Source organism: Mustela nigripes, chromosome 2 (assembly GCF_022355385.1).
Source record: "Mustela nigripes isolate SB6536 chromosome 2, MUSNIG.SB6536, whole genome shotgun sequence".
In the NCBI taxonomy this organism is placed as follows: Eukaryota; Metazoa; Chordata; class Mammalia; order Carnivora; family Mustelidae; genus Mustela; species Mustela nigripes.
Window position 1 is genome coordinate 38,787,332 of NC_081558.1, and position 23,299 is coordinate 38,810,630.

At 44.3% G+C, this 23,299-nt stretch overlaps 1 protein-coding gene across 2 annotated transcripts in view; it reads right to left on the reverse strand.

Annotated features, from left to right (window-relative positions):
* The window catches only part of FOXP1 (forkhead box P1), a 685,031-nt gene that overhangs the window by 491,072 nt on the left and 170,660 nt on the right, over positions 1-23,299 (reverse strand). For both annotated transcript variants that reach the window (XM_059390157.1, XM_059390158.1), the window contains exon 2: positions 4,464-4,607. The gene's annotated coding sequence lies outside the window, so the exon portion shown is untranslated. The remainder of the gene's footprint in view (positions 1-4,463; positions 4,608-23,299) is intronic.

Here is a 23,299-nt window from a genome sequence, read left to right on the forward strand (position 1 = left end):
AAGAATTAGAAAGTAAATGTGACCTAGGTGTTGGCTGGCCACGTCTGTGAAGTACACGGGGTCTGGGGAGGGAGGCGGGCAGTGGAGTTTCCTTCATCATCCTCAGAACTCCCTGGGCTGCTCATGGGCAGGAAAAGGATGGACACTCTCACTCAATGACTAGATTACTAATATATTCCATTACCACCACGTAAATGTCATGTTAATTTCTGATCTTCATCAAGCCAGACAATGGCTTCCACCTTGGCCCCTGGCCAATTAGCTGTGTGGAAAATATTCAGCCAATTATGTTACTTCTATTAGGTTAGGGACTGGAGAGAAAGGCAAAATAAACGCCTCGAAAATACTTCAGAGATAAAATGTAAGTTGACACTGTCTTCGCATGCTGGAGCCCAAGTTATACAATCTGATAGGCAGCTGCCAGCACTCATAACTGCTTATTAAATCTAGCCTCTCTTTATGGCGTGAGTGAAGATCTGTATTTTTACCAATATTAGGTTCATCGTGTTATGAAAGAGACCAAAATACTTAAGATCATTCGCTCCAGCTTATAAAACATATTATGTAGTTTATTAAATTGTTAAAATTACTTTTCAAACTCAAAATTTCAGGGCCTGGAAGTTGAAGCACAACAAAGTGGCTCTGCCCACTGACAGGTTCCAGCACAAGACAGCTCAGGAGGGGAGCCCATCAGACAGCTTTCCAGTCCCAAAACACCTGCTACCTGCCCCCACCTCTTCCTGGAAGCTGCACCACCATTACCGCACCCCAAAACCCATGACAAAAAGGAAAAGAAAAAAAACGTACTCAAATTTTATACAAAAGCAAGGAACTCCCAGCCAAAACGTAGCCCATTCTCAAGTCGTAAGAAGAGGGAAGAAATATTTCCTATGGTTTTCCCTCATCCAAGAAGGTTAAAAGCTAGGAATTTCATTATGACAGAGATCAAACAAGGAACTGTGGGCCAAGAAGGAAAAACAATCGATGACAAAACAATGTCACAAGGTGCTGCATTCTTATACCAGATCCTCCAGCAGAAGACAGCTTACTGATAGGGAGTGGGCAATGCCAAGACAGAGACTGAAACACAAGCCAGCAATGCGCCATCCCTACTCCACTCTTCTCAGGAAAACTCTATATGCAAATCCAGACTGTTATTATCACATTTATTAATAACACTGTGGCTAACTGCCTATTAAATATGCAGCAGACTTAACCGCTCTCCACTCTGGGAGCCTCGTGATGTGCATCAGATAGGTATCCATACCAACTTCAGCTTCACGCCAGAGAAACAGGAGCCAACTCTGATTCCCTGCTGTTGAACGGTGGCATTAAAGAACTGTCCCAAAGAGAGACCTCCAGTGCTCAGCCTGTCTTTCCTCTGTTATCTTGCACCTAAAGTAATTTAGCAGGCATGGTTATCACCTACATAGATTGAATACATTACCCATTTTCTGTCTTTAAGAATTTGCTACAATGATCTATTTGTGCACACCTTTCCTCATATGAGTTCACTTGCCTTGCATGTGAGTGCAGCAGTGTACTGTTCTGGTTGCCTGTCCCCATGACTGTGACTCTGTCTACCATGAGGACACTTAGCGTGAAACACTGCACGCAGAATTAGAGTTTATTCCAAGCCTGAAGACTTCAAATTATCAGTGGTAACCATCAGTGGGCGCTTCTTTTGGTTACTTGAAAAACTGTGAGGTTCTAAAAGCCACAGGGCTGTGAATATATTTTTGACAATAAAAGGACTAACTAGATGCCAGATATATAATACACAGGAAGTTGGGTTATTGCATCACAGAGGAAGAGAATTAGTCCTCTGGGCAAACCTTAGAGGTGTGCTTTAAGGAAGAAGAGGGTGGAAAATCAGAACACATCCTCCAGCTCATCAGAGCTCAGAGACTTCCACTTCCTACTAAAAATATAGTGAAGGGATGTTTACTACCATCTGATAAATAAAAAACACTTCCTTAATATAAAAACCTGGTATTCGACAAGACCATCTTATCCACTCAAAAGAGAGATCGTTTTCATTATAGTTCTTGAGTCTGATTTCTCAAATAGCCTCACCCAACAAAATTAATGAATAAAATGAAACCTGTCTTTAATCAATCCATTCATATGGTTTTGTTAAACTTCATACATCAATTTTATGACTGTGAGATTGAGTCAGGCTTTCTCAATACTGGAGACAGAGATGACAGGTAATCTCATGTCTGAGTTTGTTACTATTTCAGTAACTTCAGAATTCCAACCACTTCTATTAATTCTCTTGTGTATCTGAGGCAGGCCCAGGCTTTTGTCTCAACTCAACCCGGTTATGCAAAGATACCACACATTTCATAATGCTCGCTACCTGCTCACGGTCCAACAGACCATCCGCAGAAGTCTATCAGAGCTATGTAGCAGTGGAAAACCCTCAAAACAACTTCATAGGCGAGAAGTCAAAGTACTTCCCAGCAGCATCTAAGGAATATGAGGGAAGATCTTTATCAGCTCTAAATTCCATGACTCCATTAACCATTTCATTTTGGTGTGAACATCCTTGCCTCCTGTGTTACTATTTACTATTTGCCTTATTTCTTGCCAAGAAGGAATAATGTCAGGAAGATAGAAGACTTCGTGTTTCCTCTATCTGAAGCTTTAGAAGAATGGAATAACAAAGCAGCCCAAGCAGAAGTGAATTTTAGAGCTCACGGGCTCTTTGTGGATCAACTAGTCAATACTAACTGTTTTAAGTGCTTCACTAGGGATCTTTTTTTTTTTTTAACCTATGACATGAGAAGGTCAAATTGGTCTCTAACTATAAAAATCTTTGGGGTAAATGGCTCAACTTGATCTTAGCTCGGGTCTTGATCTCATGGTCCTGAGTCAAGCTGTACACTGGAACCCAGAGTACAGCCCACTTTAAAAAATAGATAAAATAAAATCTTTTCGAATCTGTCTCAATAACTAAATGCATAACAATTTCTTAAGAAGACCCTTATCAGAGAACTTTTACTCAGCTGCACAGGCTGGATGTCTCAACCTCTATTAACAGAAAAACTAGAAAAAAGATCCTTAAGGACAAAAGAAGTAGGCTCCAGTCCCAACCAGGCCAAGCACTTAGACATCTCAGTTAGACTGTGTGGGCTTCGGCTGCTCTATCTATTAAATGTGGGCATTTAAACTGACGATTTCTAGGGCCTTGTCAGCACTGACAAACAGGGTACTCTAACCCACCTGCTTTGTTGTAAATGTAGGAATCACAACAGAGACTAACCCACCCCATGTCAGGTAACTATTGGGCCTCCCAATACCAACATAATGCTCTTCCTCCCTCACTACCCTTCCCTCCACAAAAGGATGTTTCGAATGCAATCATTCTAAGACAAAGGATATGGAGTTTATGCCAATAGTTCTCTCATCATTAAGTGCCACTGAATGCAAAACCTGAAACGAAATGGCTCCCCTCAAAGGTGACCTTGTCCTACGACAAAGCCACCACTGAATGACGTCAGACTTTTTATCCGGAACACCTGGCCTCGACCAATTACTTTCTCTGACAAAGGCAAGTCACAATTGCTTGCTCGTTGCTGCGAGAGTGACGCCGATTGCCGAAGAACGTGGCAGATGCTATCGAACACAGAAAACATGTGTGAGAGAGAAAGATCATCACATCCCTCCTGCCCTCCCCTAACGATTACAATGTGTAACTTGCTGAGGTGAACAATGACTGAGAAAAATGCTCATAAGTCTTTCTGAAAATCTTTGAGAACCCACAGTTTTCTCAAGAACCCTCATCATGGGACGCCTGGGTGGCTCAGTTGGTTAAACAGCTGCCTTCGGCTCAGGTCATGATCCCGGCGTCCTGGGATCGAGTCCCACATCGGGCTCCTTGCTCCACGGGGAGACTACTTCGCCCTCTGACTCTGCCTGCCACTCTGTCTGCCTGTGCTCGTTCTCGCTCTCTCTCTCTCTGATTAAATAAATTAAAAAAAAAAAAAAAAAGAACCCTCATCATGGGGGAAAGCTGGGGACGAGACCTTCTTAGTGAACAAATCAGACCTAAATTCTCTCTGAAACTCAAGATGAGATTGTTATACTTGTAGTCCATGGTGGTTCACCGTTTACTGATTGATTATAGGACCCAAAAACAATTATTCTTTCAGTTATGCGTGTGGATCAGAAGAATTAAAAAAAATGCACACAAACAAACAAACAAACAAAAAGTTCTCCCGTGTCCTATGGTGCCTTTCACAAATCCTCAGATCATTCCAGGAGTTATCTGAGAAGGTTACAGCAGACAACAACAGTGGAGCTGCTTTCTTCTTTTAAGATGAGAATCTCACACCCTCAGTGTGCCATTGTTCTGATGAACTTAGGACTTCTGTCGGTTTCCTGCACTGTGTGTTACCCCTGCGGCCACGTTTCTGTCTTGTGAATTTTCAGACAAATACTCATAAACATGCACTTACCCTTTTGGCCAGCAAGCATCACATCCACCCGTTCATGGTTGACAGCAAATCAGGGAAGGGATCGAAGCCCTCACCATTGCCCAAATGGTATTTTTTTTTTTTTTTTTTTGGAAACTGGAATTGTCAGCAAAAGGTCCTGGGACACTGCAATACAAAAATATTTTTTACACATAACTAAGATGTAGCTTCTAAAACCACCACTTCCTTAAACTTGAAAACAGCAAAGCAGACATAGAATCTAGAGGTAGGGGAAAGCACCTTTAAAATGAGGGTATATCAATATATCAAATGTGATGCTGTCAAATATGAACCGGAAATACTGTTTTGAAAGATGCATTTACCAATGACTTCAACACATACACCGAAAGATTGTTGTTTACTGCAGATCTTGTGCAAAGTATTTTACTTACTTTTTTTTTTAAGATTTTATTTATTTATTGGACAGATAGAGATCACAAGTAGGCAGAGAGGAAGGCAGAGAGGGAGGAGGAAGCAGGCTCCCTGCTGAGCAGAGAGCCAGATGGATGCAGGGCTCCATCCCAGGATCCTGGGATCATGACCTGAGCTGAAGGCAGAGGCTTTAACCCACTGCCCCACCCAGGCGCCCCTTTTACTTACTTTAGCTTTAAAAAATATACCAGGTCCCATTATAGAGTGCTCAGGTCACAAGAAGGTGTTTTTTAACTCAAATATTACGTGGATAAGTATACCATTTCCTAGTATCTTTTCCAGAGGATGAAAATATATGAAAATTTAAACAATACTATCTTAAAATAATTTTTAAGCAATCATGAACCTCATTTCTCCTCCAAAATAGTTCTAAAAATGTCTATGAGTTACTTAAGGAGCATGACTCAGGGACATATTTCCTCCAAGAGGCAACATACCATGTCATGGGCAGGTGGTCCCAGTGGAATAGCCTTTATGCTGGACCTCATCTCATCACCAGCTGTGTGGACCCAGGAAAGCTATTGAATATCTCAGGATTCCAGCCACTTCATGGACAAGGTCAGGGCAGTAACTGATGTTCCCCAAGTCCCTTTCACCCCTTAGCTTTGTTCAGGGTTTTCGACAAAGAATACGTATTCCAAATAAGCTAAACTATTTGCTACTCCTTTTAAAATTCCTGATCAAAAAGATTTTTATCACGTACCATTTTTACGTCGATCTGCCATCAACGCTGAAGATGTGCTACAGGCAGAAGGCTTTGCTCATGCACAGAAGAATTCTCACCCTGGCACCAGCGCCTGACCCTGGTGAACTGCCCCCCTCAGTGGCTAACAGCACCCCTTGGGTGCCCACGGAAGGCTTCCATTTCTCTCCACAAAGGACAGCTCCAACTACTGTGGCTGTCTGCCCAAATACATCGCACCTGTTTCTCAAACATTTGTGTGTACAAGCATAACTTGGAGTCACCCAGCAAAAAAGAAACGGGCTGAGACTGTTTACCATCTTTAGGATAAAAACCAAACTTCTCTCTGTGGCCTACAAGGCCCTGAAAATTGGTCACTTTCTACTTCTCTGCCACTTCCAGCCACCAACCCAATCCCCAACTACAAGTTACAGGGGTCTCCCTTCCATTTCAAGCAAACTGTGTTCTTCTGTCCCAGGGCTGGAGCACTAGCTTCTCCCACTACCTGAAATGCCCTGAGCTCACTCCTTACACAAATGACTCTTCACTGGGTCTTAGGGGCAAAGGCCACTTCAAGAAGGCTGTCCTGCCTACCTACTTAGGCTAGATCCCTGGTTACTCTCAGTGAAATCATCCTATTTGCTTTCTCCAGAGCTTTGGTCGTAATCTATAAACTTTTTTCTCATTTATTCACTGGTCTTCTCCACTTGAATCTAAGCCCCACAAGATAAGGGGACTTCTCTGTTTTATTCTCTCACTCTACTCCAAAACTTGAGAAAAATGCCTGGCTCATGGCAGGCACTCCAGACAGATCCACCAGATCAACAAATGAATCAACAATCGAAAAGAATTCATTCTTCAGCAGCCTACAAAAATGTAATTGCTAGGGACTGAAAACCCACTATGTGCTGGATATGGTTTTAAGTATTTTACAACAGTTCTTTCATTTATTTCTATTCTTAGAACAAAGTTCCTGGTAGACAATGTGATAAGCTTAATAAGCAGATAAGAAAACGCAGGCAGAGTCTTAGTAACTTGGCCAAGATCACACAGTAGCACAGCTTGGACTCCACAAAGTGGGCGCTCCTGAGCACTCTCTATTTTTCCAGCCAATACAGTAAGAGAAACATTGTGAGTGCCTACCTTGTGCTCGACACCCTTCTGACTCAAGCTCGCTGGAGGTTCTTGTAGAAAATACTCAGCCTCCCTGACCCTGAGCTTCCTGCTTCACACAGGGAAAGCTGAGGACCACCACCCCCCCCCCCCACCGCAAAGACCAGGCAGACAATGCAAGGGAACAAAACAGGCCAGGGGGTAAGGAACAGCGAGGGGGCAAGGCACAAGGACGCAAATTGGAAAAAGTTTTCATCTTAAAGAGGGCAGCCAGCGCCCACCACAAACCAAGTGTTGCCAGAGCAGAACAGAAGTCCAGGCTTCACGAGCTTTCAACTGTATAAAGGAAGGCAGTGATCTAGGTGACTGTTTTGTGAAATTTCATCATTTTTCAAAGATGGCAGCTAATCTTCTAACAGCACCCATGCAAAAGGAAAGGAAAGGAAAAGGGAGGGGGAAAGAAGGAAAGGAAAGAGAAAGGAAGGGAAGGGGAAAGGAAAGAGAGAAAGGAAAGAAAGAACAAACCTACACGTCCTGTGCCAAATGACTACTGAAGTCACGCCACGCCTGTGAGTCTAGAGGGATTCTGAAGCGCTGAGAAGCTGTACAGCTGAACACAGAAAAACAGAATAGGTATCTAGACAAGTAAGGGCATTCCAGAGGAATTATCTTGAGCAAGTTTTAGAAGGATCTGGAAGATGAGGTGGAAAAGGCATTTCACAAAACCAGAATGTCAAATTCAGAGGCTTGGAGGTGGGGAGGAGAAGGCAAGTCACCCCAAGAAACAGCAGAGAGGAGGGAGGGCTAATGGGAGAGTTCGTGGAGCTTTTCTTTTCATTTATGCTTGAAGAAGCTACAGGTTCCCACCGAAGACACAGGCTGGGCAAACAGTGCTCTAAGGGTATACTCATTAGTGCTGTCTTGCTTGATATCCTAAAACATGGAGGTTACCAGGCACAGGTGAAAATAAAAAACCATGGGGCCCCTGAGTGGCTCAGTCGGTTAGGCATCCAACTCTTGATCTCGGCTCAGGTCCTTCTCTCACAGGTTGTGAGTTTGGGCCCCATGCTAGGTGTGAAGTCCACTTAAAAAAAAAAAAAAGAAAAGAATACTAAAAATACTAAAAACTGGTGGCTCAGTGCGTTAAGCCTCTGCCTTTAGCTCAGGTCATGATCTCAGGGTCCTGGGATCGAGCCCCGAATTGGGCTCTCTGCTCAGCAGGAAGCCTGCTTCCCTTCCTCTCTCTCTGCCTGCCTCTCTGCCTACTTGTGATCTCTCTCTCTGTCAAATAAATAAATAAAATCTTTTAAAAAATAATAAAAATAAAATAAGTAAAAAACTAAAAATAAAAACAAAAACAAAAAAACAACTACCATTACAGTTTGTGGAACAATTTTTGGGTTTTTTGGTATATGTTTTAAGGGTCCAAGAGACCCAGAACTGAATTCTATCTCCATCAAGCTCTACAACTCTAACCAAACTACTATATAAATAATACATACTATAATTCTTATATGTATCTGCAGTACATATCTATAAAATACATATACCATAAAAATACACATACACTAGAATTCATACATTTACGTAATACATATATGTATATACCTTTAAATACTATAAAATACGAGCTCTGTAGATCTAACCAAAATATTATGTAAACAAGATATACTGTAGTTTTTATATGTAGTTAGAATATATAGCCTATTAAGTACATTCTATATACACACTACATACAATACATACATATATATACACATATATCATATATATATATCAGATATATATATGATACAAACTCTGTAACTATAACCAAACTTCAAAAACTAAAAAATATAGCCACTGAAGTTTTAAAAAATCTAAAAATTAAAAAAAAGAAAAAGAAAAACAGAAGAGAAGACAGATATCCAAATAAATTACCCAGAAAACCACCCAGAGGCAAAAACAATCTACCTAGAATTGTATACCCAGAAAAAAAAAGATACCTTTCAAAAATGAGGATGAAATAAAGATCTTTTCAGACAAACAGAAGTTCATCACCTCTCTACAGGGACCTTCAGAAAGATGTATTTCAGGCCAAAAGAAAATGATTTCTCTGACTTAAGAAGAAAGGGGGAGCCAAAATAACAAACCCATGAGTCAATGAAAAATAAATGCATCAAAATGATGAGCGTGTCTCAAAAACAAAAATAACATTTCTTACATAAAAATAAACTTAAACGTCTGGCAGTACATCACATGTCCCCTAGCCCAGGTCCTTATTTACATGGCGGCACTCCCCACCACCAAGGCCTTGCTCTGCAAACCTGAGTGTGCCACCCAGGGGCACGGGCTTGAAATGCATATTCCTGCCCCCCACGCCCAGTCCAAAGAGTCAGGGCCCAGGAATCTGCATTTTGGCCAGATGCCCCCCAGGTAATCAGGATGAGTCTGGGTCCTTGTCACACTCTCTACCCCCTCAGGGCCAAGAATTCCGGGTATCAGCTCCAGGAGGTCACAGGACTTTGCTGTCTTCCCCTTCGCTGGTGCCCCAGAAGAGCACCCTGGCTCCGGGGTCAGCAGCAGCCCTGCCTCAACCCTACTAATCGGGAGCTGCAATAAATTAAAAGCCCATTACATTATTTTAGAGAAAAGCCTAGAAGTGCTGAAATATTAATTGTGCCATATTCAATCTGTTTTCCTAGAGATTCGAAAAACCAGATTACCATCTTGGGGGTCATTAGAAAGAATGAAGCTTGCTCCCTTCCCATTTACATATTTTAAAATGCATATATTCTTGCAGTGGCTGCGACCCAGACTCCCCAGGTCCCAGGACCACACCACAGTCTAACCATGCTGAAAGAGGCCAGGGGGGTCCTGCCTGGTTTTTTGTTTGTTTGTTTGTTTGTTTGTTTGTTTTAAGTAGAGGAACCAAAGCCCAGGGCCTGTGGTTGCAAAACAGCTCCACGAAAAACAGGTAGAGACAGCCACAAAACAACCCTGGTGTTTACTTGTTTTGTTCTCCCCTGTTTATTTTTCCCTGAAGCAATCCTTGCTCGGTACAAAAGTCTGCAGGGAGCTGGGGAGAGCAGCTGTGGTTCCCTGAGGCCAAGACCTAGCAATCAAGTTGTTTACCAAACACTGCCAGGCACCGGGAAAACAACAAGCTCCCAGGCTGCATTTGCATCTGCTTTTCAAAAACAACCTCCGAAAGTCTAGGGCCTCGCCTGGTACTTCCTTGTATGGCTGAGGACAACTTGGAAATTAAAGGCGCATTAGCTATTAGCACCCGTGGCCTAACTGTAATGCATTATTCCATTTCTCTGGCATCCTAAGAAACCTCCTAAAAAAGGAGGGACTGCAAGTCCGGGGAGTGCAAAAACAGTGGGTTGACACACACCACAAACTCCCGCCTGGCATTTCCAAGCAAGCTCCCAGAGGCCATCTCGGCAAACAGTCATCCTCTGCTGACCATCCAACACGGCCGGACATCCCGCAGTGGTTCTCCATCTTGAACAAGCACTCACATCCCCAGGAGGGCTAATAAAACACAGGTGGCTTGGGCCTTCCACCAGTGTGCCTAATTCAGGAAGCCCAGGGTAGGGCCTGAGAATTTCTAGAAAGCTCCCAAGTGAAGCTGGTGCTATTGGGGTCGGCACCACACTTTCAGTACCCCTCTTGGAGAGTCAGATGCCTCCTGGCCAGCCTCAAGACCTGGGAACCGCTCTGCCACCCTGACCTCTCCCATGGGTTATCTGAGTGAATATGGCAATGTCAACCCAAAAGAAGTTCAAAGAACAAAATCCAGTGCATCGCTTTCCTCATGCCTCTTCAGATCCTTTGCACAACATCCCCACCCTGACCCTGCTCTGTGCCCTGGAAGGCTGCCCCGTGTGGACGATATCAACAGGCACCCTTGCCTTCTGGCTTCCCAACCAACGGAGGTCTCCTCTTCGGAGGATGGAGAAGATGGGGCATTTCCAGCAGGGCTTCCTTCCCGGCAATGCAGGTTGACAAAGTCCCTCTATGAAAGGTCACAGCTCCTGCCAGGGAGCCCTCTCCATAAAGATGCAGTCTCCACATTCCAGTAACCGCTACCTGCACTTCTCTAGGCCTTCCAAGACCAGAAGAGGGAAAAGCCCCCTTTTTCCCAAGGGGACCCCGACACAAAGCTCAAATTCAATACTGGATCCCCCCACCTTGGTTTTAGACTGCTAAACCTAGAATTTCATATAGCCACATAATGTAAACACGCATGTCTCTATGTACCTAGACACACGTACACACACAAATGGACATACCTGTGAATGCACACACACACACACACACACACACAAATGTACATATGAATGTAGACATCCATAAATGTATGTGTTTACTTTTCTAGGCAGTTATATCTGATTGGTCAGAAGACCCGGAGCCCCAAGGCCAAGGCCAACCAACTTGGTCAGTTCCCACGGATGTTCCTTCAGGTCCCATGTGCTAAAGGAAGTGCGGGCCCACTTTGTCTCATCAGTTACACAACCTGATGGGAAGGAGAGCATTTCTGAGAGCTTCAGCCCTTCTCTAATTTCTTAACTTAGTTTCTTTTGTTGCAAATGGCACCAGAATAGAAATGGAACAGAAGGGGGTGGAGCAGACTCCATCATCAGCTCCCAGGAGTGACTTTCTGACAATGCTGAACCTGGTTCAAAAAGCACATTGGCTGCAAAAAAAAAGAAATTAAAAAGTAAAAAAAAATAAAAAATAAAAGAGGTGTGTGCGGTCAGCTCACAAATAAAATGCCAATCTTCCTCAATTAATAAGGCTCAGAAAAGAAGAACAAATAATACTTCTGTTTGGGGCACCTGCATGGCTCAGTGGGTTAAAGCCTCTGCCTTCGGCTCAGGTCATGATCCCAGGGTCCTGGGATCTAGTCCCACATTGAGCTCTCTGCTCAGCAGGGAGCCTGCTTTCCCCTCTCTCTCTGCCTGCCTCTCTGCCTACTTGTGATCTCTGTCAAATAAATAGAATCTTTAAAAAAAAAAAAAAAAAAACTTCTGTTTTTAAAACAATAATCACCTCAAATGTACCCTAAAGAAGCTTCTGTCAGAAGAGTTAAGTTCTAAGGTTCTAGTAAAAATGGACCCAGTTTAACCAAATGGGTCAACTACGCCAACATTCTTGGCTTCAGCAAGCCCACCTGATTTCACTTCAATTAAATTCTCTAGCGCTAACCATTGTACTCTTGCTTAACTTTCACTAGCAAGATCTCTTTCAACACATCAGAGGACTTGTTGGTATCTATGCTCAAAAACAAGCTTTTAAGTAAACCCACTAGATTAATTAGAACACATGGGGAATATGGTTTCCATGTAATCACTTTTCCAGTTCACTGAGGCTCAGCCAGAAACTTTCTGTGTTTGTTTATTGTTCTTTCTTCACTAAAAATCTTAACAATCCATTTAAAACCTGGAGGGTTGTCTTCCTGTGGCTTCTATCTGTCCCCTTGCCATGTCTCCTCAATAAGCAGCCTAGCTTACGTCTGAACACTGCCATGGGGATGAGTGACTTCTGGAACCCCCTCTACAAGGGAAAGGGGCACTTTAAGTATCCTGCTACCTTCTGCAACCCCAGAATCCCCTTTCTGTACAGGAGGAACTCCACTCATCCTTCACTTTGGCTCCAACGCTCACTTCTTCCCACTGCCCTCCTTTACCAACATCATCAGAAATCCAGAAACTTTCCTTTTTCCTTAAAGATACTCTTCTCAACTTTTCCCAAAGCCCTCTTCTCAACATCTCAGGACTTCAGGCAACCAAGTCCCTTTCTTACAACCAAGGTACTGCTCTGCTAATAGCTCACCTTGCCCATCATCTGCCTGAAAGAAAAAAAAACCATCATCCCTCTCCACTCTTGATCCCTTCACCCTTCAAAAACCTTTTTTTTTTTTAAATTAAAGTCAGCGCAAGCGTGGGAAAGCACACATGCCACTAAGGCAGGGGGAAGGCGGTACAGAAGGAGACAGAGAGAGAGAATCTTAAGCAGGCTCCATGCCTAGCACAGAGCTCAATGTGGGGCTGGATCTCACAACCCTGAGATCCTAACCTGAGCTGAAACCAAGAGTTGGATGCGTAACCGACAGAGCCACCCAGCCGCCCCAAAACCCTTCTTCTCATGACGACATGAGAGGGAACCATTTTTCCCAGCCCAGCCATATGGTCTTTAATTCTAAGTGTCAAGGACACTCTTCCACACCTTTTCAGATATTTTAGTTTCTGGTTCCAAATTTCTGTCTAGATCCTTCCAATTTGGCCACTTCTATCAACCTCAATAGTCATGAAGATAGTCCTTCCAACAGCCTGGCTAATGTTTACATAAGGCCTGATACAAACAAGTCACTCAAAAGAAAAAAAACAAAAAACAAAAAAACAACTTTTCAATGAGTGACTATACATCTGGTTATCTTAAAGCGTCCAAAGCCTTTGAGAAACTGTACAGTGCCACAGCTTAAAACACAGGTTGTGGAACAGACCATGTATGTCCCATCCTAGCTATGCCACTTACCAGCTACAACTCTGGGCAAGTTATACCTGAAAATTGGCATAATATTTGCCCATATTCAGTAAGGGCTCATTAAGTGCTAATGAACCACTACAACTTCCTCTATACTTGAGCGCATGGCCAAAAACTTGGATCTCAACATCCTTTAGAAACTGCTCCACCTCTAAGACCTTCAGTGATGAAATTGAGGAACAGTTTCCCACTGGGCCACCTCTCACTGGGTCATTTCTTCTGAACTTGCTCCTGGACTGTACTGAGGCAAGCCACTGCCACCTCAAGTCTAAAACTCCTCACGACCCAACTTTCCCTTTCTAGGGCCCCTCTCTTTTATACCATCTAAGGTTCATGCCATAAAACTCAGTACCCCAAACTGCCCTGCATCACCCAGGATACCCTTATCTTTTCTACCAACTTCTTATTCAAGCTATTTGGTTCCTTCACCAGAATAAGTGGGGTGAGGCAGGGGCTGGGAATGACTGATGTTTTATATCCTCAATACCCACACTACAGTGTCTGGGACGGAAGGTTTGGACATGTGGTCTTTATCTGGGGCCCTTTCGGGGAGCCAGGAAGAGTCCCCATAAGCCTACTTGGCACCCAACCTGTGACAAGTATCTACTTAAGAACCATGGAAACTCCAAGTTCAATTTCACCAACACCTTCCACTCAATGGCTCAGAAGACTAATGTTCCAATCCCACTGGCAAGTCAGGCTAAGCTAAGTGGGCGGGGCTTGTACGAGGTGGGCCTTCTGCTGGTAAGGCAAATGGCACCTCTGTCTCTGAGGCCCAGGGGAGCCTCAGTAGCTCCCTGGAAGAACAGTCAAGAGAACAGAGAGCTGGGTGCCATCTGGGCTCTTTATAAGGCTTTTGTGGTAAACATGTTTACTTTCTTTTCATTGGCTGGGCTTATCACGATCAAGTATTTTGTTTTGAGTCTTGCTCTATAAATATGTTTACTTTGAGGGGAGAGCTTTTTTGATAGCTAGCACACTTGTTTTTCACACTTTTAAATTCAAAACATATTTTTGACAATCCATGGTAAACAACTCAAGGTGATAAACAAATTATATTATTTCACCTTCACTAGCGACACGAGCCCCATGGATCTGTTCAAAAGCTTGAGATGCACTGTGGGTAAGCAAAGCCTCTCCACTGGATGAGAATGAAAATCACATTCATAGGGATGATGTTCCTAATGAGAAAACACTACAATAGCAGGTCCCCGTGTAAGGAGGAAGCAGCAAACTCAAGCCTTCCATAGGAAGCCACCTGTGAGGACACCAGAGCTTGTCTTGCTAAAGGATCTGTATTTCCTGTGAAAAGTTAAGGTTAAATAATCAGCATACACAATTGATATGGCGGGGGTGGGGGGGATAAAATAGCTTTTCAAAGAATGAAGAAACCAACTAGGTCACAGGATCAAGTGCAATTCTTCTGAGACTTGTTCTCTGGGATGACTTTTGCCGGCTTCAAAATTAAGAAAAAGGTAGCAGCTTCAAATATAAAGAGGAAAAGTCCTCCGTTATTGGAAAAGAGAAAAAAATAATGAGAGTTAAGGGAGGGAAAAAAGAAAATATTTTTTGAGAGACCCAATGGTCTTGAAGAAGGATTTTGAAGTGCTGTTTACAAGAGTCACTCTGTGGGATGAAACATCAAGTTCCACAGCAGTCGAGCCAACTCTCTCTTCTGGAGAATTCTGCGTCCCCATATTCCAACTAGAAACAAAAGCCATCTTACCACAGGCCTTTGAGGTTAATTACAAATTACTTAAAGGAATAAAAACAAAGAGGCCAAATTCTTTGTTGAAACAAATTATATCCCCACATACTCTCAAATCATCTTCTAAACTCATGCCCAAGTTAAAGAAGTTAAAAAACAAAGGCAAAACCGTCAAGGTTGTGGTACCATAATAAGATAAACATCCTCATTCAATAAGCATGATTATTTCATCATGTATGGTGCTGTAGGGAGAGGATGACGTTAGAACACAGAGCGACCCCATACAGCACCTCATCCACCCAAGATGGATGACGCACGCAACACAGAGAAACAGAGAACATGCACACTGAACAGACTTCCAAGGTTATAACACGTTTCAGGGATATGTCAGATAGGGTCTCAGGAGGAGAAGGCCAGGAGGGCGTTGTGAGGCAACGACCATCCCTGACATTCAGATCTTCTTTCCAATCCAGGTCAGGGAACCAAAATCAACAGCTTCTCAGATAGTTTTAGCAGAAGGACAAGGCCCAGGAGGGTGGCTTCTGCATGATGAATTAGTAGGAAGATCAAACTGTGTCCCAGCTTGGCCACCAACTGTTGGAGACCTTTTGCAAGTCGGTGAGTGTCTCAGAGCCTAGGTTTCCCCTTCCTGTAAATTAATGGCAGTGAATCCTACTTTTTGAGCAATACTATGTCACAATTTTATGCCCTGGCCTCAGATCGAAAAACACCACATCAGGAGATAACCGACAACTTCAGGCTTCAAAACTCAAATCCATTCAATACTTGGGAGTGCTTTTGAACAACCCACAAAGGCATCCAAGTTCCCACAACTCAGGAGCAGAAATGAAATGCTGAGGTAATGTGACGTTGGCCAGGGACTCGTCAGCAAGCATACTTCAGCTTTTAGTTGTCTGAACAGACGGCTGACTCAGCGGGGATCTGGTTACCCCACCAGCCACGTCCATCTGACCCACTGCCTCCAAGAAATTTGTCTTCAATCTTAAAAACCAAAAAAGTTAAATGACTAATGAAATGACTGAAGAACTTCCAGACAATTCTCACAGTTTCAAACACACACACACACACACAAGTACGCATGCACGCGCGCACATAACTGATTGGGATGGTGAATATATAAGAAGAAAACAACCAGACTCAGAGCCGTCCAACATCCAATGGCCACATTTCCTTTCAAGAGAGAAGTGCACATTCCAGGGCATGGAATGACGTGGTTTGGAAAAGCCTCAGGAGAGCAGAAGAGCTGATGACTAGGACCAAATCATCAAGGAAAAGTGTCTAAGCGTCAAAGTGGTGAAATGTCTGTTGTAAATACAAGAAAAGAAGGAACACCCTGGCCTTTCACCCCAGTGGCTCAACAGACTGGGAGGCCTTTGGATATTCTCCTGAGGGCATCCAGTTCTAAGACCAGCCAGCGTGTGTGGAGCCCTGGCTGTGCGCCCAGCCCTTGGTACTGAGCATTTGTGCCCAATCTCTCACAAGCCTTCCAAAAGCGTCACCCGTAAGTGCTACCATCTTACAGAGGAGGACACCGAGGCTCAAAGAAGCTGCATCCTTTCCCCAAAGCCACAGTTAGTAAGTGATAGAGCCCTGTGTCTCTCAAAGCCACATCTCCCCGCTACTGGTACCCAAGCCTAGAGGACCACTCTTCCAACAGCTCAAATGGGAAACGTGAGCACATCTGAAATAGCTCCCAAGATAAAGCCCAAACGGAACACAAGGATGAGAATCCTACTGGGAGTACCTACACATTAAGGCCCTCGGCTTCCTGCCGGCAGTCAGGCAGATCCCAGGAAGGAAGACAGCATGGACCAAGTGAGGCCTGGAAGCTGCATGAGGTGCCCCCACTGAGAACAGAGAGGGGCTGAGTTGGGCCATGGAGGCACCCCTCTGGGCCTCTGACCGCCCATGCAAAAGGGACTCGTTCTAGCGCTCTCTCGGTCTCCTGTCTGTTCTCTCAATTTCCTTCTGACTCACAAACCTGAGCGCTGTCGCCACCTTCCTTCCCAAACCCTTCCCTTCCCGGGAAGGCCCCTGTCCAGAGTCTACCGAGGAGATTCCTCAAGCGAACTTCAAACGTTTACTGAGCCCGGCTCTGCTGAACTGTGCTACCCACGTGTGGAGTCCGAGAGGAGGGACATCCAGGCATAGCTGTCTTCCCAGCAGGAGAAGTTAAATAACAACACGGGATTTAAATGAGAGTGGTGTCACGGGGAGTACACAATTAATTGCTAGCTGAATTCTGCAGGCGATAATTGCTACCAAGTTCAAAAGCTGAGAGAAATCACTTCCAACAAATATATCCCAGGTTGCAAACTCTCCGCGGAGTTCTAGTTCCTGGTCTGCTTTGGCCCTGAGCATCAGAATCTGGTGGCGACACTCCGGCACCGAGTTATTCAGGCTCTCTGGGCCTCAGTTTCCTTAGCAGTAAACTGGGGGGTAGTGACAGTTCCTACGTCATGGGGTGGTTTGAGGATTAAGTGGAATAATGCATGAAAGCCTTAAAACAGGGTAAGTGGTGTTATTACGTCTCTTGGCAGACCTCCAGCCGCAGTTTCCACGGCCCCATAGTTACAGTCTGAATATTCACGTTTTCCACACTGGCTCTTCCTCCCCACTTCCCTGTGTCTGTCAAAGCCCTGCCTTCTATTCCAACGAGCAAGAAACGCTGTGGGGTTCCCCCAACACCAGCCAGCCGCCATGTTCACCTCCCATTTGGTTTCCATGCTGGCTCTTGTGTCCATCTCTGGTTCGAATATCCCAGGACAAGAACACGAACCAGAGTCTGAGCGCCTGCCTTCAACTCCCAGCTCTGCCAGAGGAAGCTACTTCGTGATTTTGGACCAATCACAAATCTTCTCTAAGCCTCTGTTTCTACATCTATAACACGGAGCTAAAAAGACTCCTCAAGTGTCCCCAGCCCAGAGCTCTGCTGTTAAGGTTAAATTACACAGGCTGAAAGCATGCACCCAATACTTGGCCCATGGCAACAGCTGCTGTTCTCACCTTCGCTTGGGCCACACAGTGAACTGAACACCGCTGCCCAAACCGTCTCTCCTCTCTCAATTCTCAGAGCCACTGCTCATCCTTTATGATGCCAGATTTGAGTCAGTGACCCACAGAGCATAATTATGCCCCATTTTTCTTTTGTGTCCATCAACCTAATATTACATCAAAAACTCACAAATAGAAGTCAAGGAGGTGAAAAGTACAGCACAGGAAATTTTTAAAAAAGAAAGAAACGGGCACTCTCGTGCACAGCTGGGTTCAGGGTAAGTGATCACAGCCTTCGTGGGGGATGATTTGGTAGTGGTTCAACAGCCGTAAAACCATGCCATTCCTGTCCATCCCCTAGTCGTTTGGAATTGATACCACTGCAACAGCGATCACTGGAGAAAATTCTGTGACAAGGTTGCAAAGAAACACAGAACAGCATTGCCGATGGCGCTTAAAGCTGGGGAAAATAAATGTCCAGTGGAAATGAAGCATCATAGGGATTCGTACTGATGAAATACTATGCAGACATTAAGAAGGGTTGTCAAAACAGACAAGGACATAGAAGGAAACGTGATCCCAATCATACCTGCGCACCAAATGTTTGTTGAAGGATACGTTGCTAAGTAACAAAGACATATTTCAAAAATGGATTCTTTTTAAAGTTATGGTTTGTATATTTATTGTGTGCCAGTTGCTACAAAAGAGTACATTACATACACTGGGTTACTGTAAACCCCACCGAACTAAGTTTTATATGTTTATTATCCTACCTTAAGGACAAAAAAATTAAATAACTTGTTCAAAGTCATGTAGCTAGCAAGTGAATGCTGTGATTTAAACCCAAGTCCCATTCCAAATTCCTTGCTCTTTCCTAACTAAGGTTGCTGCTTAGGAAAATATTAATATATATGCAGTCACAGAAAGTATATTTCCAAGTAAAAAGACTACAAGACAGACAGAAAGCACTAGTAGTAATTCTCAATAGGGGATGAGACTCCAGGTAAGTTTTAATTATTTCTACTTTGAGTTGGTTTTAAATATTTTTTGTTATTGTTTTGCTGTTTTCATTTGTTTGTTTTTGCTTTGCAGCCTTTTTTTTTTTTTTAAGATTTTTTTTTTTTTTTTAACACAGAGAGAGAGAGAGATCACAAGTAGGCAGGGGGGCGGGGGGGGGGGGGGGAAGAGCAGGCTTCCTGCTGAGCAGAGAGCCCAATTCGGGGCTCGATCCCAGGACCCTGAGATCATGAGCTGAGCCAAAGGCAGAGGCTTAACCCACTGAGCCACCCAGGTGCCCCTTGAGTTGGTTTTAAAATGTTTTACATTTATCATAAATCTGGTAATAAGGGAAAAAGGGAGAAAGTTTTTCCTGTTTTCAAAACCCAAACGTCAGCCAACCTCTTTTCCTTCCTTATGACAGATGCCACACTGCACAAGTACCAGGCCTGTTGAGGAGGCAGTGGTGAGAGGTTCAGGGGCTGGGGTGTGATCCCCCGGATGTGAGGCCCCTTGGAAGCTCCGGGAAAACTGTTCCGGGCTGCTTCGAGAAGAAACAGGCAGCACGTATAGGGCTTACTGAGTTCGGGGCTCACACACACTAAGTACCCTGTAATAGTCCTGGTTAGTATTATTTCCGATGGCCATCTTCACCACACTCCATGCATTTTATCGCCTCTCTCTGGAGGCGTGACCAAACCGTGTCCAAGGGTAGTGTGCCCCGATATATTTTAATTAATAATAATAATATATCCAACAAATACCCCTCCTGGGGCCCCAATCTCCCAAAACTGGCAAAGCAGCAACGCGGACAGGCCCGGAGCAGGACTTTGTGGCTTTGAGCCCCAGCTCCTACCCTGCTGGTATGAAATCCCACAGATGTCTTATTGCCTCAGTTTCCCCAAAGTTGGTGATAACAATCCTACCTCAAAGGACTGTGGTAGGAACTGAAAGAGATAATGTCCTTGAGACCTTCGCCCCGTGACCCGCCTAAGGCAATAACTTGTCGCCGCTTTCTGGCTTCAGTACCCACTCACACGCTCCACTCACCGCATGGATCTGGTCAGTCCTACAGTTTTTCTTCCCACTGAAGGTTTTCTGACTGTTGTTTTCAGTATTTAAATATCATATTGTTATATGGAAAACACTTTTCCACATGTAGATTCTGTAAATGAATCTACACCCTCCTGTAGATTCTGATTTGCTTGGGTATTTGTCTGCTCAAGCTGCCAGCACCAAGTATCACAGATTCGGTGGTTTGAAGGACAGACCTTTGTCTTTTCTTTGTTCCAGAGGCTGGAAGTCCGAGATCAAGGTGTCAGCAGGGCTGATTTCTTCTGAGGCCTCTCTTGCACCTGTCAAGGCCTTCCTCTGTGTATCAGCGTCCTGATCTCATTTCCTTCTGAGGACACCATTCCCATGGGACTATGGTACACCTTAATCATTTTATTTTACTTTAATTAACACCAGAAACACCCTATCTGCAGAGAGGGTCACAATCTGAGATGCTGGGGGTTAGGGTGTCAACATATGAATTGTGGGGGGGGAGCATAATTCAGCCCATTAACACCTCCCCACGTCCTGGAAAAACAGGAGTGCACATCAAATTGGAGCTCAGCTGATCTCGTGCCTTGGCAATCTGAGTGGGTACAGGTCCCATGGAAGACACAGGCATACAGGTGCAGCAGTGCGGCCGAGTCTCCTCCCAGACCCCCATGGGTGCCTTCTTCCCGGGGCTACAGGTCCCCACCCTACTCCTGCCAGACGCTGGATCCGCATAGCAGGCTGGTGCCTACTGAGGGAAACGCCCCCCAGAGCTGGGGCCCATCAGGTCAGCAGACCCCGCTACTGCTCACATTTATGTATCTCAAAAGACAGGATGGAAAGTGTTCCTTCCTGGCACAGACTCCCCAGTCTGGGCTCATGAAATAAACATAAATCACAGTTGAAATTCATTTTTTAAAAATCAGTACATACTTCATTAAAACAAATTTTTAAAAAACACACACAGAAATGGGAGTTTCTTGAACCACAGCATATAATTTACAGAGTGCAAATATCTAAGATACATGGGCTAAATTTAAAGAAACCACTATTATTAAACACCCCATTCTGTAAGGCAGTGAAATACACTCGTACCCCGTACATCCGTTCTAATATTTCAGCCGAGCCTCACAATGTTTGGCAGTTCTTTCCTTCGGTGATAATAAAAGGCTTTTCTTTCCATTAAATATCTAAATTAAGTCAAATAGTGTATGTTAAATCAGCCCCTGAGTCCCTCTGTATGATGCAATGCAGTCTTGAAATGCTTATCTACTGAGCCTTCTAACTGAAAGGCTGGCGGTTTATGTCCCCTACAGAGCCCCGGGACCCCGCTGGCTCGGCCAGACTGTGAAAATAAGCTTCAAATGACCAAATGCAACTGCAACTTTAAAAGTAGGAACCGGAGCAGACACAACAAACCACAGAGTGGTCGCCTCACTTGTCATAATTCATGTGTGTGGAATTCGACTGTAAAAGCATTCACAGAGCGCCGACTTTCCTTCACTGGGGCATTCCGTGTGGAATGTCAGATTTTGAAAAGCTGCTGATAAGTCACTCGTGATTACAAGTCTACAAGTTGTAGCACTAATCAAAAAAATATTTATCCCGACCCCAAAGCAGCTTTGTCTGTGCCATCCAACCCTAAACAATGCAGGCAAGTGCCAATGTTTTTAAATCCCAAGATTATAAAAATATGTACTCTACGAGTGGCCCTGCATGAACATCAGGCTTCTTTCTGGGTGTTTCTTCTAACTTCCATTTGTACAACACTCTCCATCTTGATGGCCTACATAATGATCACTTATAGCAAATCTTTTTGTGAAAAACAATTTCATCATGGTTCAATGACTCAAAAATATAATTTCTTGCAGATTTTTAAGAGAGACTTGAATGGATAAATATATACATGTGTAGATTTCAAAGCTCTGCGTGTATATATAAATATAAACGCATGAAAATGTAATAATCCAATTAGCACATCTTTTTTGGAAACTAAATTAATCCTAACAAAACTGGCCTGAGCTGCAGGTAGGAATCGCAGGAAATGCCAGCCACGATGGTGATAATAATAGCTTCATTAATTCAACACTTACTATGTGCCAAGTGCAGTGTCTGGCCCTTGACATACATTTTTCTCGCTTGGCTTCTCACAACAGATCTCCAATGTAGGAATGTTATCTTTTACAAATAAGGCAACTGTGGCTCAGAGATGTTCAGTAATGTGCTCAAGGTCACATACTAATTAAGTGAAGAAGCAGGACCTGAATCTAGTTCAGACTGTGCTATATTGCCTCCCAGTGGTGCTTTAGAGAGAGGAGAGAGGTCCTGGCTAAAGGCAGGGTCACATACCAGGGCCCTGCATGACCTTTTATCTCGGCTGGGGATGGACAGCACAGCCTAGGCCCTCTCTCAGGATAAGCACCAAGAGGAGACACGCCCTACAAGCAAAGCAGAAAGCCAAAAGAGCTACATCCTGCCTCTACCAGAGGCACGGAGAGTAAGAAATCCCCACCAGAAAATGAAAACTTAACCTTCCCTGACTTTGACCTTTTTACTTTGTGACCAAAAGCATTCTATGCATGTTCGTGGAGACGCCCCTTTGCCCCTGTTGATAAACACTCAAGGAACACCTATTTAAGACAGAACAGCAACAACAGTCTTCTTTCCAGAAAGCAATCCAGCTTTTCCTGGGTGATAAAAGATGGATAAATGGATGGCAGAGGCAAGAGCACCACATTATCCATGTTCTGAATGCCTCTTCAAACAGGAGCTGCTCCCTGCTCAGCAGAGCAGAAAGAGAACGGGACGGGGAGTCAGCCAAGTCGGATTCCAGCTTCCGCGCTGCCCCACACCCCGGTACCCGCACCTCTTCCTGCAGTGAGGGATGAGAAAGACAGTCTCCAAATCTGCATTCATCTCAGGCTTTCTTGGACTCTGACAGCTCCCTCTGAGGGCATACAACCAGCACCCCAGCCCTGCAAAGCCCAAGAGCTAACACCTAACACCAAGAAAAGATCACCTTCCAGAGCTAAACTGAGCACCTCCTGAACAGGGATCACATGGGATTAGCAGAGCCAAGGAGGATCCCTCATAACCAGTAGGTGAGTTTGAAGGGGACGTGAAAACAATCCGTATGGGCAGTCACCAGGCATTTCCAGCTTCCCACGGCTCCCGGCCCAGCTCACATTTTTTTCCCTCAGCCCCAGTCCTGGGTATCTACCTGCCTCCATGCTAAGTCCTCTGGGATGTCTGGATACACCAGAGGCAACACATCCAGAACTTGGATCTTCCCAG